At 42.7% G+C, this 17,607-nt stretch overlaps 1 protein-coding gene across 1 annotated transcript in view; it reads left to right on the top strand.

Moving 5' to 3' along the window:
- The window catches only part of sei (potassium voltage-gated channel seizure), an 858,190-nt gene that overhangs the window by 178,717 nt on the left and 661,866 nt on the right, over positions 1–17,607 (top strand). The window lies entirely within an intron of this gene.

The raw sequence follows: 17,607 nt of genomic DNA, 5'->3' as shown, positions 1-17,607 counted from the left end.
TGCTCCCATCTGTGATTTGCCTCGTAAATGTAGTGCATGGACTATGCCACACCAGGAAAGTTAGCCTGCCCAAAACGGCACTCTAAAAGATGCTTTCTAGATCCGAGAACTAGAAAACCTTACCCACTTTGAATGAAATAACAACCCGAGTAAGTCTAAAGGGGTTTAACGATGGCATGAAGAAGAAACGGAGATGTGGTGGGGAGGGATAATCGGGATAATATTATATATATATATATATATATATATATATATATATATATATATATATATATATATATATATATATATATATATATATATATATACACACACACACACACACTTGGTAATGAGTGCATTTTTCCCCGTCTGTACTATTAGTAAGGATAAATCGCATAATCGTCAAATTTCAGTATTTAAAAGCAGGACTCTCCCGTGTGTAATTAATAGCCACTCGATTAAAGCATAGTGTACTTAGTCACCTATACCGGGATATCTATCAGAGCCTTTGATTGTAAGGTTTTCCATTCCAAAATATTGGCATGTAGCAAAGGCTACACTGATAAAAGTGTGAGAAGTGTTCAGTACCTTACAAGAAGTGTTTAACTAACTAACGGGACATTAAGTGAATGTGGATGAAGCCCAGTTCACATGGAATGTAAGATAGTAGCTTGAAAAACGTAACCTGATTTGGAGTTGAGCATCGGGACTGGTCCACCCATATTGCGCCTTAAGAAGTTCAGGGAGCTCGAGGGATGACTGAAGTTCGCCTTTTTAGTCGAACTCGTCAAGTTACTCAATTACGATTGCGTAGAAGTTCTCAAGTTGCGCAATAAATTACAATCGTGTTTAATACTCGAGGCTCACGAGTGGCCAAATGTTACAATACTGTCATGCACTGCATATTGAATCCAAATTGATAATAGGTAACGATGAAATACATATGCCATCTCAATTACTAACAGTGTGAAACTATTCCAGAGTAAACTCATCACTAAAGGTATCAGTAGATGGAGTGTTTTATTGGTCAACATACGAGGGAGGGCGAGAGGGAAAGAGTTAACTATCAGATTGAAATTGGCATGCATAGCGATATAATATATTGTGTTTGGTATGCAGTCAAATCTTTGGGTTTTAAGCCTATTTCGTTTAACCGTTGCCAAACTGTTTTTGATTGACAATTCGTGGTCTTCGTAAGTCTTTTTCAATAGTCATTAATACTGTGGATCGTTTGAATTCATATGGTTTTTATAAACCATTAGATTAGAGTATTTTAAAAAACTTTAAATGGAAAGGAAAAGTTCGTTTTATTTGCAGTAGTTCGTACTCCTCTCAATTTCGGACATTAAATTGCGTTGCCAATTTGTAGACAAGTTTTGGTGAGTCAGACGAAAGAAAATACTGCTGGGAGTAGGTCTTGCTCCAGTCCCGGGAAGTTGGCTCGTTCAGTTTCCGAAGTGAACTACATCCACGAAGTTCGACACCGGTCGCTTATTAGCTGGCCCTTCCCGCAGCCCACGAGTTCGTCGGCCCTCCCCTCTTGCGGGCGGTTGTCAACCCGCGCTACACATGCCAGGCAAATATCGGTCCGCGTCCGCTTGGGTCGGGACAGATGACGGCTTGGGGGAAAGGCTGTGACTACGAAGCTCCCTAAAACAAATTTTGACCGCAGGGTAAGCTACCAACAGGCACCGAATTTACCAAAATATTGACCAACTCTCGAGATAACCCCTCTTAAGTGGACATCTCAGATAGGGGTGGCCTCCTCGGCAAGACTTTCCTCCACCCACCTCTGCATCCCTCCCCCTCTGTAGGTGATGTGATTTTTCTTCTTCGGTACGCCACAACCGCAAGGGTGAGGTGTGCCTGGTTTATATGCGTTGTGCCACTTCCACTCGTCTGTTGAGACGCCATTTGCCAACCTACTGGATTCCCTCGCGTTATTCTCCTCGCATAAGAAGGAAAGGTCACACCTCTCTGGAAACAGAAAAAATATTCAGACATTTCTGTTGTCGAAGTCCAATTCGGTTTGTTCGGTCGAAGTGCTAGTGTTGACGTTGGGTGATTTCAATGGTGAAGATGTGAGACCATTTACACAAAAATATAGCGTTCGAAGGACTCCAAATATTTTACCTTTTCGGAGTAGAATACTTTTTCGGTGACACGATTATTGTTTAAATGCACGGAAGGGAGTTATACAAAATTCGTGGCTTATTCAATCATTGATAATTCAATGAGATTTAAAATCTGTTCCTTTCTCCAAAGAATCAATCTGTATTCTGTGCACACAAGTGAGTAATGTGAGGAATCGAGGTGAATACCTGTTGTAATCATTTTTCAAAACGCATCGTTGAAATCGGTTTGTGTAACCTTTCAATGTCTTTGAGGTAATAGAAGTTTTTTTCACAAAATTTCTCCTCTCCCGTAGACCAGGCTCTTCTGGATCTTCGCAAATTTGCAATTCGGATCTGGAATTCGCAAAATATGTATAGTCAAGTGATGATAAATACAAGGGTGAGGCTTAGCCATTCGCCATACATCACGGAAAATCCCTGTCCGTGACATTTTAATGCAAAATCTAGATGGTACAACTTGAGGCAGCCATTCGCGTGCAACTGCACGCATTTTCAGAAAATGATTTTCAGAAAGCGTTTTTAATGGAGATATCATTCGACGGATATTTCGAAGATCGCTGCACACATATTCTTTTTTCTAATAGTCCTCATCGCGACGCTGCAGAAACTTCTATTGCAAATTCAATAAACCTTAACGGGACCCCGCCGTAATTTCGTGGCCTATATCGTTTGCGCTTGAGGATGGATCAGCTTAATTGCAGTAATTGAATTTCCGTCACATAAGTCCTGCCAAGATTCTATCTTGACCCACTTTCTGCCGCAAATCCTGTGCCTTCCCACACTGCTCGGAGTAAACATTTGGAGCATTACCACTAGAGCAGGAAGTTTGAAGTGGAATCTAATCCCAATCATCTGAAGTCCGGGAAAATTATCAATGAAAACTAAGATGTGTCTGCGAGAGAAGGGGCCGTATTACTCGCAGGAAGGAGATTCCTTACTCATGGGTGTTTGAACAGAAAGTCACGGGATCGAGGCTGTGTGCGTTCGCGCATATACGTACTTATTATGATAGCTATCTCTCCCCAGCTTCGTGAACTTTTATTGCAGTTTGTATCTCTCGCACTTCTCTCGATTGACGGATATTTTGAATATGTGTGTGCGTGTACTACTTTATATGTATACGTGAGGGAGGAATATTATGAGAACATGCGAATCGCGTGTCCATTGTCGGGCTGCTCGCGTTCAGCTTGAATTCCCTCCCTTTCCCCAGGGTGATATCATCTTTCAATGGAAAACTCCTATTTTCCTTTTAAACTTTCTTAGAAACTTGGCGTCGGCTCTTAGCTACCCTATGACACATCAAGTTGTATTTAATTTTAAAACCGCAAGTTTGAAGTTACTTTTTCCTTCTCTGCTTACATTCAAATCGTCGGGACTCTACATCGACTGAAAGCTATTATATCCACATCTTACCCTGATGGGTGTAGACGTTAGATCACCTGTCAATATGGACAATGGTTACTTTTAGCATTAGGGGGCAACTGAAGTTTAAATAGCTCACATATAATGTTTATTTCTTTGTTGGAGTGCATTAATTAGTTTTGAGAAGGAGCGGATTACGAAATTATTAAAGGGTTATTAGTCAGGGGATGTTTCCGAAAAGGAAATTACTGATGTTTTCCCATATATTTTCATTGTCTGCATTTGTTGCAATCCGGGAATTAGGTCATAAGCATCTTTTCGTACAGGTGAATACTTAGGGCTAGGGTTTGAGGGAGCGCCGAATTATGCCCACGATCTGTTTTAGGCATCATAAAGGCTAGAGCTCAATCGATGAGATATTTCCACACGAAATCTAAATGGCTACATGATAATTGCCACTGTTCATCAATCCCAAGCGTCGCTTAACACAGTTTTTCATTCAGTTTTTTTATCCGCTAGACTCTTTAATGTGGGGTATTTGACATATTCCATTGCTTTCCCTATGACGGTTATTGCGTCTCAGATGCACATAAAAAGTAATCCCTTCTTTCAAAATTTTTCCTTACATTTTGTTCTGTTCGTACTCTGCGTTTGATTCACCCATTTGATTTTCATCATTCTCCGGTAGTACCAAAATTAAAATACTTTAAAGTTTCTATTTTTGCGGCTTTGAATTTTTTTTCTCTTAGAATAGAAGTATGCTCCATAATTTCACGATATTTTTTTGTTATTTTCGGCACTGCTTTGCGTGCTCTCGCTAGGTTTTTATTTTGATAGAATGACTATTGTCTGGACTATTTTGTTAATCGTTTCCTTCAAACTTCTACCGTTCTCCCACATACCAAGCGGCCGAAAATTTTACCAAAACGGGATTTACCAATAAGAGTACGTTAGTCCGGTGTTGGCAGATCCCCGGTGAGGATAGGAAACCGCGGAAGTTATCCGCTTTACAAAATATCTCATGGCTATTCCGGAATCGAATCATCCAGTAAACTGGTGAATTTTATGTCATGTAATAATCAACTTCAATCATCTAGGCTTCATCCGAAACCCCTTGCCTTCGCGGAATCCATTGTTGCTGCACCATGGCTGCCTCCTCTGGACGGGCAAACGCACGTGCAGTCCATGCTCATTAAGAACACGGCAGAGGTAACGCGGTCTCCCAATTGCACGTTTGAATCTCCAACCAGCCTTTAATCATTTTAGCCTATGATCGTGGCCGTGATTGGGAAAGTTTAGAGGAGAGAGGATTCGGGGTGGGAGGGTAATTTTTCTCCCCGTCTGAAATAAATAGAGCTGTCGAGTAAGAGACGATTGGAATGTGAGAACCTGAGTGTTTTGCTTGAACCTCTCCGTCGTAATTCTTCTCGCGCTGGACAATTGGCCGAGGGTGTTTATATTCAAATTGGAGAGAGAACGCGGAGATTGGGCGCATTCCAGATGCTCAATTAAAATAGGCAGAAAATGAAATTAAGTGCTAATGAGAAATAAATGAATACATTTAGTGATCGATTTACGGATATTTGTCGGCAAGAAATGTTAGGGGAAGGGAGATTCGAAACAGTCAAAGACGCGAGGTAATTTATTTTTTTAATATGCATATAATACGTATCTCTTCTACATGACGTTCTTTTCGTAGATTGAAGGCTAATGAGAGGTCGGTGGTATATTCTTCAGAATATAACCGATGAAATCTTTGTGGTCAAAATAATCAAATGGTAAGGAAAAGTTCCTCACTGAGGTCCCAAGCAAAGGTGGCTTGATAGACTGGCGAGTAGAGCGTTTGGCTACTGACTAAAAGTCCCAGGTTCAAACTAGGATGATGCTTTCAAACAACCCCACTGGAAATGCAAGTGGTACGATTTCATCTTTATCGGAACTTCATAGGAAACTTTGGATGAAATAGGAAAAGAAACTCGCTTTGCCCAACAGAAAGGTGTGATTTTCACAATCCATAGTGCTCTCCAAGCGCGAGATGACTTCACTCTGAACTATTATTATCGATGATATTGCAACGTAAAAAATTTGTACCAAACTTAAATGCTAGGGTCTTTTAGATATTCCTTTAGTCGATCTTTTAGATATTCCTTCCGTCGAGCTAATTCTGAAGAAAGAACATATTTGAATTTTCAGGGCTGGCAGAAGCCATAGCACCCCGTCGAATTCACACAAATACGTGTATAACCGTGGGCTGAAATACGAATTTCAACCCAGCTCTCATAGTAACGGGTAATGCGAATGGATTTGTTGGCGTCCAAGGGGACCGAGGAAACCTCACCGTCCTGGAATCTATACTAAAACATTTAATTGCTCATTACAGAAGAGAATAGGAACTACGTCAATTCAATTTGGGGAATATTCGGATCCATCCGAATATTACCCAAATCCATCGGAAATAAATAGACTTGCGTATTTCGGAGAAGATAAACTGTCATAATAATGCTTTTAGGGTGACTAGTTGTGAGGAAGTTATCACCGGCGTGGCAGGTAAGAGAGTAAGTAGTTGAATGGTTAGGCAGAAGTAATGAGATATTTATTGAGGTTTTTGACATACTAAGGCTAGAACCAGTCTATAAAGTCTCTCAATAATGCACTCTTTGCTGCTATTGTTTTGGCCCTTGCATGATTGGACTACTTGCATAATTTCTCTGGTTGGTACTTGACAATGCTAAATGAATACCTCATTTCACCTTCACCCCTGCTGTAACTAGACGGTAAATAATGCAGTATTTAATCAAGTTTTCTATCACTTACATGTCGAAACTCATTGAAGCTACAAATACGAAATTTTGAATTTTTTGCAATAGAAATCAATGTTTGCTGTGAAAACCAATAGGTCCCATTAAGTAAGTAAAATATCTCCTTTACATTTCCCGAACTAAGTGTGAGAAAATGAAAGAGGTTAAGGTAGAACCGTTGCAGAGAACTGGAGAATACCTGCTTAGGAAGAAAGAGGAGAGAAATAATGAATAGAATGGTTAGGAAAAAAATAGATTCGTATAAAAATTCTTTTATAATGAGAATCTGAGATGAAAAGTAAACACTCCGTGAAAACAGGTAAAAATCATGTTCCATGTCAAAACATTTGTACTTATGATCATGATTCGAGCATGCGTATAAAATACTTTTGGCTCAGTATTAAATTTGATGTAACTCGGGGTAGGTCCAATCATTATTAATCCATTTGTATTCGATTAGTGCTAGCATGAAAACATAATTTTAATTTCCAGAATTGTTGTGAGAAGAAGTATCCCGTTCCCCGTAGACCCTTTTTATATCACATGATTTATGGCTTAATTGACTTGCTTGAAATTTTACTCTGCCTTTGCTAGTGAAATTTTGCTTAGTATCGTCGAGCGCAGTTTTGAAACGGCATAATTCTCAAGGAGAAATTTATCAAGTGCCATTTTTAGAGATGTTTACGTGGGAATGGTTTGAAAGGTTGCGAAGGGGGGAAAATGAAAGGGAAATTCGTAAAGGTGAGCGTACTTGAGTGAGAGGGCGTTAATCGCAGTCATAGTTGGGAAAATGAGCATGGACCTTGATTTATTGAGAGTAGAGCTGAAATAGAATTCAGATGGAGAATATAATTGTTAAGTGTTAATTAAAATTTATGACATTTTAAACCGATTCAACTGGCCAACTTGCCATCCAATTTTAAGCTTCAGTGAATGATATTTGTTAAATTTCGTCTTGTGAAAGGCAAACATGCATTACATTGCGGTCAGAGAATAGAAAAATACGCATCAGTAATACAAAGGACGATTTAATTCTATAATGTAAATTTTGACTATGTTTTATTGGATTTGAAGCTGCATGGCTACGGAGTCTAGTCTAAAAGAAATCTGATGAGGCTAAAGACGTGCTTTAATGGTGAAGAGTGAAATACGTTGTATGTAGATGAAGACAAACAACGAAGTTTTACTGAAAGCAGTAGATACTAGGACATTTTTGGGTGAATTTCGGAGGAAAAATAGTTGTGTGGGTTAAGTATTGAAATACTGTGGTATATTGAAGTCCGTGGTCGAAGAATTTTATATGATAATAGGAACAGAATGGAGGAGAATGGGTTTTTTGGGCGGCATTAAACTTATAAGGAGGTAGAAAAACTGCAGAGGGAAGTGACATAGAGTAAACAAGAGTTTAGGCTAGAGAGTGTGTATAACAATATGTTAGAGTTGGTAGGAAGAGTCCAAAACCTACCTCCGATTGTTATGCTCCCAATACTGAAGACTGGAAACTATACAGAAGACGAAGGTGCCCATTTTATATGTATCCATAATGAATACGGACGTGAAATATCGCACCTGGGTGAAATATGTACAACCATACTTACCATTCACACGGTTCTCTCTCAGGGTAACCAAAATCTGATTTTAGGTTAAACTGGAAACACTATTTTACTAATTTTTTGCTATTTTTTTACCTTCATTAATAATTTCTTACTAATCTTCCGAAAAACCCTATCCTTTTATAATATAACTTCGAAATTCATATTGTTTCATATATGGTCTATTGCTCCCAATATTCCTAATAGTCTTCGTCTTAAAAGACTCTTCGACCCAATTCAGTCTCGTCTTTCTTGATTTACCTTGTTCTCTCAAGCGATTTCATCATATATTATACACCAATCTGTTTGATGTTTCGAGTCTCATACATTATCAACATGACAAAATGAGCTTAGCTCCCTTTTATCACAGAAGTCGCAGGCAACATGAAAACTTTCCATCATGGAAAAGGGACAGAAAGAAACCCTTGTGGTTTTCACTTTTATTTTTTGTCACGTTTATTTGGTTTCGACTCTTGGGTCATCTTCACGTGAAAAAATACATTCTTTCGCATATTTCTAAAATACCAGAGCATTTTGCCCGCATTCTTTTCATGGCCTATTCATTCCTCACCCCGCCCCTCTTATATTTTCCCCGAAAACAATTCCTCAAGTATCCAGCAATCACCGCATTTAGACGACATTTTCTCGTATGCTTCCGAAGCATCCTGACGTGTCAGTAAATTGCATATACTTTCTCCTTGTTGGCGGCAAGCAACGAAATGATGACTATTAAGCTAGCTATTTGCGGAAGGGACACTTACTACAAGTAATATTGCACGTGTTACTGTAGTGTAAACGCTGTTAAACGAGCTTACTGTAATAAATTACACTCATATCACTCTCGCAACTGTCGCGAAATTATTCGTGATTGCCAAAATGATAAGTGTGGATATGGAGAGAAAACAACCATGTAATTACGTGGAAAATCGGATGAATTCTAAAAACGAATACCTGCGAGGGACAAATTCATAAGCAGCGCCCAAAGAGTGAGGGGGAAAGAATAGCAAGGTTAAGGGAAGCACCGACAACGTGGTAGTTCTTACAAAAGTCAAGATTTAGCCAGTTTTCCTCTTTCAACACCGGATGTCGAAAAAGTTTATTCTTAGAGTGGGAGAGGATATATGGAGGGAGGGAGCCGCCGCTAGGGAGGAGGGAGGCAGTGGAGGGGAGGGAAATGAGGGGGTAGGAGCGCTGGCTCAGGAGAGTGGAAAGGGAATCCAAAATGGGGGTTCGCGCTTATCGAACGGCTCACTCAAGTCACCCCCTCCTCTCTCTCCCTCCCGACCCTCCCCTCCTCCCTCCGCTCCCACCCTCCCCCTCTTACTCCCACCCACCCTCCCCCCGGTCCCGCTTCCTCTCTTACGACCCCAATTCTTCCGGTGAACATAGAGAAGGACTCGAATCCGAAACCAGAAGTCCACTCGCACGCACCGAAGCTGTTAACGATTGGGTAAAGAGTGGGAGAAACGGGAAGGGGGTCGCTGTCCTCTTCTCTCCTGCCTTTTCATGAATCAGAGTGCAGTGGTTGCCTTGATCCGATCGCCCAAACTTATGCACAATGGTATTCTCGAGCTGGATGGTGACAGGAATGGAAATTTCTTCCGGGCACACCAGAACAGTTTCAATCTGGGTGGTGGTGCGGCTGAGCAATAAGTGAGTCCCCACCGCAGTTGTCTACCCAATGATTAGTTTCATAAGCGAGCTTAGAGCTCGTCTGTTATTTGAAATTCACAGAACCTGGATGGTCCACTCACTTCTTTTGTTCCTCAAATAGTGCCGCAGTAAGTTCTGGCACTCGAAAACCTTTCAGCTCGGGTTTAGTCGGTTATGCCCAGAGTCATTACACGGTTTAAAACCCCGTTCCCCCGGTTAGGAGACAAACGCTCTGTCCACAAGGTTAATGGCTAAGGTAGATCTCTTGGAACAAATTCCATTAGTTAATATATTCACGGATCGATGTGAATAAAAATGAATTAACTAACGTACGTCACCGTTGTGACAGGACGTAGCTTAGAGTTTCGAGACGGGTCATTGTCATTCTAACACCGGGAAATTCATGTATGATTTCCAATTCATACTGGATACAAATATAAGGTCGAAAACATCTGATGCAAGTACCGTAAACAACTTCGGGAAGTCGGGAATCCGGACGGGCAACCTTTGAACATCCAGACCGATGTATAATACTCTCACTTTCTACAGTCAACCTCAAAGGTTTCCATGTTGACAGCGAAGCAGTAATGTTATACTTTTACGGCTGAGGTTAACATGATCATTACGATGTAAATTGATACTGTGATCATTGATTTTTGGCTTGATGAGCAAGTCTCAAGCTCCCTTGGAAGATGTATCGCAGGGGTGAACATTGGCGAGTACACCCTTGAGGAGCCCGGGACTCGTGCTAAGGGTTGAGGATTTGAGAGGCAATGGTACTATTCTTTCACTTAGCAGCACGACGCTACGATTTTAGGTTGGGTACAGGGCTGCAAAACCAACTGCGAAGGAAAGTGATTCAATTTTTTACGACTGCGATCGAAAAAAAACCGATAGCATTTTCAAAATCATGACCTTAAATGAAGGAAAAGTAAGCAACATAGGTACGATATCTTCCCACCGTTCTTTTCCGAGATCTTGTGGAGAGCATAGGGGGTGTAACTGAACCCTGTCTTTCCCACACACCCTGGATATGATGTCGCAGGGATTAGTGAGAGGTTTCCTCTTCACCCTTTTTCTATCAAACCAACCTTTCGTGGCCCATGCGTTCGTGTTTTCTTAAATTTTCCTTTGCTGAAAGCAATCGCTCTCGGTTGGCCCGGGGGTAGAAAGCACGCAAACGCAAACTTTTTCCCTCCTTTCCGGGAACCCGATGTTTTTTTTCAATTTCTCTCCTTGCAGCAGAGCAAATAACTGCTGCGTCCAGCACAAAAAAAATCGATAGCATTCAAATCGCGAAATGACCATTATCCCCCTCCATCCCATCTCCCACGTCTCACTGTTTATCCTCTCGCTTCATCGCGTTGCGTTTTACATTATATTCCCATTCTCCGTCCTTCTGTCCTTCCTCCCCTCACACACCCGCCAGCGATCGCGTATCCTCCAAATGCCATAGGTCATGCGGAGAGCTACCGAACGCGGTACCGGAGAACGTGCTCTGGAGGGAGGAAGGAGAAAAGTGGGGAGGGATGGAGGGGAGCGGGGAACCAGTTGGAATGGGGGGGAAGGGAGAGAGAGAGAAAATGTGGTAGAACTTATCGATTCCATGGCTCTATTTGTCCCTTTTACGTGCCACTTACATAATAGGAGAAAAACTAGGGGTGTTTTATCCCTTCCTGATAACCACCTCCTCTCCCTCGTCAACTGTCGCCCGCCTCCCTCCCTCTCCTCCCCCCCCCCCAGACTCACGCGCATCTACTCGCCTCCGATTTGCGTGATTTCGTGGTCTCGCGCGTGCGAGCCCCGGGAACGCTTCCCTTTTTTTTCCTCTCCTCCCGCTGATCGCTACCTGGAATCTCGCCCGCCTTTTATTTCCCCTCCCCTGTAACCAGACTGCACTTCGAGTCACTCTTCGCTGTGCGCGTCGCGGAATAGTGAAAAAAATAGGGGGCGCCAATGTGGCGCATTGGGCGCACGTGATTGTTTACGTTTTTGACCCGGGGATCGCCCTGGGCACCCGAGGTCATTTGCACCATGGGTGGGTGGGAGGAAAGGGTAACTAGGGCAGGGGTTTGACGGCCGGCGAGGGGGATGCGTAAATATTGATAAAATAGGGGAGGAAACGAGATGAGCGTAGTCCACTCAGCTAATGGATATTTAGATGATTTAACTGTGAACATCATTTTGTGCCTGTGATGTAACAACCCCCTTGTTTTTGTGTCTGCGTCGAGAGTCGTGTGTACGTGTGTGTTGAGAGAAAGAGAGACGCCCTCTCGCGCGAGAGGCCAACGAAACCGGCCGTGCCGAGAGGAGGTTCCGAGAACCGAGTGACGTCATGAGAGTGGGGCTCTTGACGTCACAATTTAAATCTCAATCCGCTCTGCCACCAGGATCAACTTTCGATTCTTATTCGTTATTTATTGATTATTCGCTATCATACATTTGACGAGTGACATCATCAAATTAAACGAAAACTACAGCCTCAATGGTCAGATATAGTATAAACAAAGAATGAAAGCTGCAATTCCCACCTCATCGAGAAATTCAAACTTACGCTCTTCATGAGTTAGTGAGAGATAAACCGGCGACCAATGCATTGGTGGTGGGAGAATTAATTATATGCGGCGGCCGAGGGAGTGAATTTTCATCATTCTCCAGATATTTGTGTGTTTAACTTGATACTTGAATTTGGATGGCACGTATCGAATATTTGCATTGATGAATATTTAAGGTGAATGCTTCAAATGAGACTCCGTGTTTGCCACGCTTCAAGGGGTTTCACGGGCGAACTTTGGCGTGAGAATAATATGAAGAGAACAGATCCGTCCGAAGGAGCGCCCTCCCCGGCGGTCTTTTCGACGGACTACGCACCGACGGACTGCGCACTGGGTGCTGAGGTCCCGTCATTGAAGTTGAAGTGGATGCAATAGGGCTCGGATGCCAGAATGGAGGGTGCGGTACGATTCACGCATCAGACGTGAATCGATTCGGTAGAGCCCTTTCCTTTTCCTTACTCATTGTGTAGCAGGAGGCGAGCGCACTCAAGCCGGGAATCCCATCGTCCCCACCCAAAGGCCCCTGTAGGTGATGTGGTGACGTCATTAGGCGGTTGTTCAATAATGGATTCGAGTAAACAACGACGAATGCCGTGAAAGTCTCCGTCGACGAACTTGAATGGAGTTTTCGTCTTTGTCTCTGAATGACTATGACACGAAATAAGACTAAAGGGCTGCTTCATTTATGAAGAAAAACTGTTAACGTGGCTGCAAAAATAAATAAAGTAATTTAAGACCCGAATAATGTTTTGTCAACTACCCTTTGAAATCTACCAACTGTCGCTAATTATACAGGGTTCGTCCGGATAATAAGTGTACTGACTACTGATTTTTTTCCCGCCGCTCCAGGCGCGCCCAGCACCGCTCTGATGGGCTGCGATTGGAGGGGGGTATGTTGGCAAGCGACGCTGAAAAAGGCAGTCGGCTCTGAGCTGTGGTGTAGTGAGGAGCTCTGTTAACGCGAACCTCCACGCTCGACCCACGTCACGGAACGCGATGCCGAAGTTTTTGGAGCAGCGTTATTCCATCAAATTTGCGGTAAAGCTTGGGAAATCGTCTACCGAAACTGTCGGTATGATTAATTAGGCTTACGGGGAGTCAGCCATGTCCAGAAACATGATCTTTCGGTGGCACAAGATGTTCGTGGAGGGCAGAGAAGAGGTCGACGACGAGTCTTCGAGAGGTTCCCGATGATGCCTTCGCGGGAGCGTTCCAGGAATGGGAACGCCGCAGGAACAAGTGTATCGACTCACAAGGGTCCTATTTTGAGGAATATTAGCTTAAGATATGTAAAAGTGTAATAAATTTTTTTTCCTGAGCTCAGTACACTTATTTTCCGGACAAACCCTGTATCTTCCTTTCGTACCGACTCCGTGCTTATTCACGTGGGCGTCGCCTGGGGGCAGTCGTGAAACTATAAGGCCAATGATACGGAAATTATACGTGAAATTCATAACGTCACCTTTGATGGGTCTCGAACCAGGAGCCTCAAAGTGGACGATTGGAACTTTTGCTAACCACATGCCTGCCGGCTTTGAACGCGCTCCTTCCACCTTACGCCTTGTACCCTAGCACGCTCCTGCTTTCCCCATGCGCCAGCCATCGGAACCGAATTTAATTCCATATCCCGCATCGATATTTCCCTGCCCTCTCCCACTCTTATTTTTCTCCTCTCGGGGCATTTTCGTGGTTCTCATGTTTCCCATAGCGGCCTTCGCGTGTTACTCCTTCCCGCGACGACTCACTCTTGTTTCCTTCGAGGAGGGAGCATGATAAAAAAGGAGGATAGAAACGGAAGTAAATCGCTCCGGTCCCCCTCCAACCAAAATCCTTCGCCATACCAACAAGGAAGCCTTGATCGTTTCTCCCGCTTCTCCCTTTCCTCTGCTCGTCCGCTTCCAACTGTTTCGTCTGTTTTCGAGCGACGACGGGGCGCGTGCCTTTGTTCGGCGGCGCTTTTGCTTATCAAGTTTCCACGAAAAGTGGAGGACGGAGGGGAACAAAGATGGCGAGATATTATTTTTTTCATTTAATTTTCCTCGAGCCCCCCATTCATACGCAGGCAGCAAGGGCGGTTTGGCAGCGATTGCCACGGGAGAGCAGAAAGCGTCGTCGAACGATTATTAGGAGATATCAGGATGGGAGTTCTTCGATGGGCGGAGACAATTCCGTTCTTCGCTCAGGAACTTGTCGTTCCTCGATTTCGGTGGAAAACTTGAAGGGGACAGGAATGAGGAAATGACTCTCGGAGGAAAAACCTGAACAATTTCTTGGACGCGGAAAACGTAAAATTGGGGATTATTTGTCAAATATATGTTCATTCCATTTTTAATTTAATTAAAAAAAATAAAAATTTAGCTCTAGAATGTGTGAATGCTGAAGGAAAAATGCTGGAAATCCATATTTTACACTTTTCGTGCTAGCAGAAGAATAAATTTTGTCGATATCTGCGGTGACGGGATAACGTCCCTGATTGCTAATCCAGATGCCACGGATTGTCTTGGTTAACTTATCTTGTCTTTGTCTTGGTGAGTGAGCTTCAGCTAGTGCTAACGTTGTATGCAATTGTATTTTTAGTAATTTTTTCATAATCAATATGTGATATAAAGTAAATACTCGATGTTAAACATCAGCGCTATGGTCAATATATTTAAAAATTTTTTTCCAACTCTATAAGAATATGCTTCAACCATATTGTAGCGTCAATAGATCGTCGGCACCTCAATATTCGCTCCATATCAAAGACCGTTATGGCAAAATGAGTGTCTCACTGCCATATATTAATGATATTTGCCATATGTAACTTCTTCTAAGGGAGCAGTTATGTCCAGCAGCCTCTGACATGAATGCCTGTAGCTAGTAAATATTTTTAAACGAGTTGCTAGTCCTAACTCCATACTGCGATATTATCCGTCTAGATCTAGGCAATCAATCTAATAAAACCAGCTGCAATCCATATTAGATAAGGAAATCGGCTTTTCTTTCTAACTTCTCCAGAATTTAAGGGTAAAATCTAAGGTAACCGAAGCTTGTGGAGAACTTACATATCCTTAAAAGGAAAAAATTAAATACATTGATGAGCTACAAATTTTCTTTTCTTAGCTACTCCATTAAGGATTGTATCTTCTGGATATCACATTAATGTAGTCGGTGTAAGTAGCGACGCAATCGATGGATATACTTTGTTTTCTTATGAAATACTTGGGATCAAAATATGTTATTCTTTCGTTTGTTCAAATATATATTCTACCCGCCCAATCCTCCTCTGGACCCGAGACGGAATCACGAACCTTTTCATTCGCGTTATCACCATTGACACCCCCGGCGCGAATTATCTTTACAGCGCAGTTCGTGACTCAGGGACATGCGACCCAGGTCCAATGATTCATGGTAGCGCCAGCAATCGTGTTGTTGGGTTCCGCAACGAGAAATTTGAAGAAAGGTTCCCCGTATTTTTTCCTTCATGTTAATAACGACAACGCTCGTGCGTTATGATAATCTTGATTGAGTTGATCATGACCTGGATTACATTCTGAATACTTGAGTTTTTCATTCTAGTCTAATCTTGATAGGTTCTGCCATAAAAATACTTTTTCTTTTCTGAATTCTTTTATCGCAAAATATCATCACAAAATAGAATGAACTCGTACTCGAACGTAACACTGGATGCCAGGTAACTTGATCCAAGAAAAACAATGTGGATTTAACAGATTTTAGGATATGAGATGGTAACGTTAGGGGTGGGAACTATAAGTTCATAGCCATGGATTAGTAGAATTTCCCCCATATTGCTTTTCAGTTCTGCATGACCTGTCTTGGTATGGCGATGGTCTATTGTATTAGTGATTGTGGTTAATTTTTGTTAGCCCCTTTAGTATACCCGTGAACTGTTACAATTGGTGATATTAAATTTCGTTAAGAACTAAGTTTTCCGCTAGCATGTACTCGTATAAGGATTTGGACCTCTTGTTGGGGGTTTTAGTTAATATTTTTTTCCTTTCCCAACCCTTTAACACCCTTCCTCTCCCTTAAACCACCCCACCTGGTGCTTACACTCCCTGCCTAACAGCCTTTTGCTGGTTCGAGGGGTATTTATGAAGAATTAGACGTAGTAGCAAAGCTATGATATGATCGAAATATTTGACACCATGACATTTTTTGGCTCACTGTCGGAAAAGCAGCGTGATAAGTGTGATTTAACGTGATGAATGGACTTATTCAACCATTTTCACTATTTTCCCCATCATCTTTGACGGGTTATCACAAATATAAAGTGCAATCCAAAGATTGAGACGCAAAGTTCTGGACAGTCTTTTTATTTTACGCCTTGTATGACAACGATGAGGTATGGGAGAGTGTTTGTAGTCGTTCTATCCTTTCTCCTCTCCCTTACCTCTATCCGTCTCTTTCCCCTTCTGTATAGCACGATATCGTTCGAGTGTGTTGCAGTTATTATCTTTTTCCTCGCGAGAGAGAAAGGGAGGACTGCCCCCCCCATTCCCATGCCACCTTCCCTCTACCAATCCGCTCCCCTTCTCCTTTCAATTCTCCCCCTCTCTCCCCATCGTCCCGGAACCTTATTCCACCACGACTCAAACATTGATGAGAAATGCGGGCCGTGCAGGGTCAAGGTGGTTTTTCATTCACGCGGTGACAGATGTGGAACAATATGGAGGGCGGCGAGACGGGGATTGGATAGTACTCGAGCAATTCCGGGGGAGAGAGAGCTCGAAATTTTTAATCGGCGAATTTCGAGAGATTGGAACAGAGCGATCCCAGCCGCCAAGTTGATTCCCGTCGTAAATAATTTTCCCGGGCGCGTCGTCCGTCCCGGTTTCGGCTCCGTCCGTGGGAGCGATGGCGCGCACGTCTCTTCTTGCTGTCTCCCCTCCCCCTCCTGCCACCTTTTCTCCCTCCTTTACTATCCCTCCCCTTCTTCACCATCACCAATCTATCCACCCCCTCTCCCCGCGCCGAAAAAAATGCAGGCACCGAATGTGTCTCGTGTTCTTGCTCTCGAACCCGCAAATGGTTGCTTCGTGTTTGATTCCCGGGATTCATCGTATTTTACATGCGCTAGAAAATATATAGTGATAATTTTGTGGATTGTATTCATTAGGGACTCAGTGAAAAATATCCGTTCCAAATCCAATTAGCATTCTTTTTTTCCCCCACGACCAAAGATTCAAAGCGTAATTATCATCGCCACTCGTTTAATTGGCGATAAACGCGTAAATGAATGCCAGGGGGGATAGAGGGAGAGAAAGAGAGTAGGATGGAATTAATAATGACGCAATTAACGGATTTCATTATTTAAATTGATTGGGCCGGACGGTTAATTATTAATTAAGGAGCGATAAACTATTCTTACTCTGCCATCCGTTTGTGTTCCCGATAGATTCTATGTTCTACGGGGCAAACTGTCTGTTGCTCTCTTTAGTTATTCGCTCCCACATTCCCTCTCCTGCCCGCCAAGTAAGGATTTATTTCCCATCAATCAAGTCTCTGGAGACGATACTGTGTGCAAAAA

The sequence above is a fragment of the Hetaerina americana genome, unplaced genomic scaffold (assembly GCF_022747635.1).
Source record: "Hetaerina americana unplaced genomic scaffold, ioHetAmer1.1.p SCAF_14, whole genome shotgun sequence".
Taxonomy (NCBI): domain Eukaryota; kingdom Metazoa; phylum Arthropoda; class Insecta; order Odonata; family Calopterygidae; genus Hetaerina; species Hetaerina americana.
The sequence above is the reverse complement of the archived record's forward strand: the minus strand, read 5'-3'. Positions and strand labels throughout refer to the sequence as shown.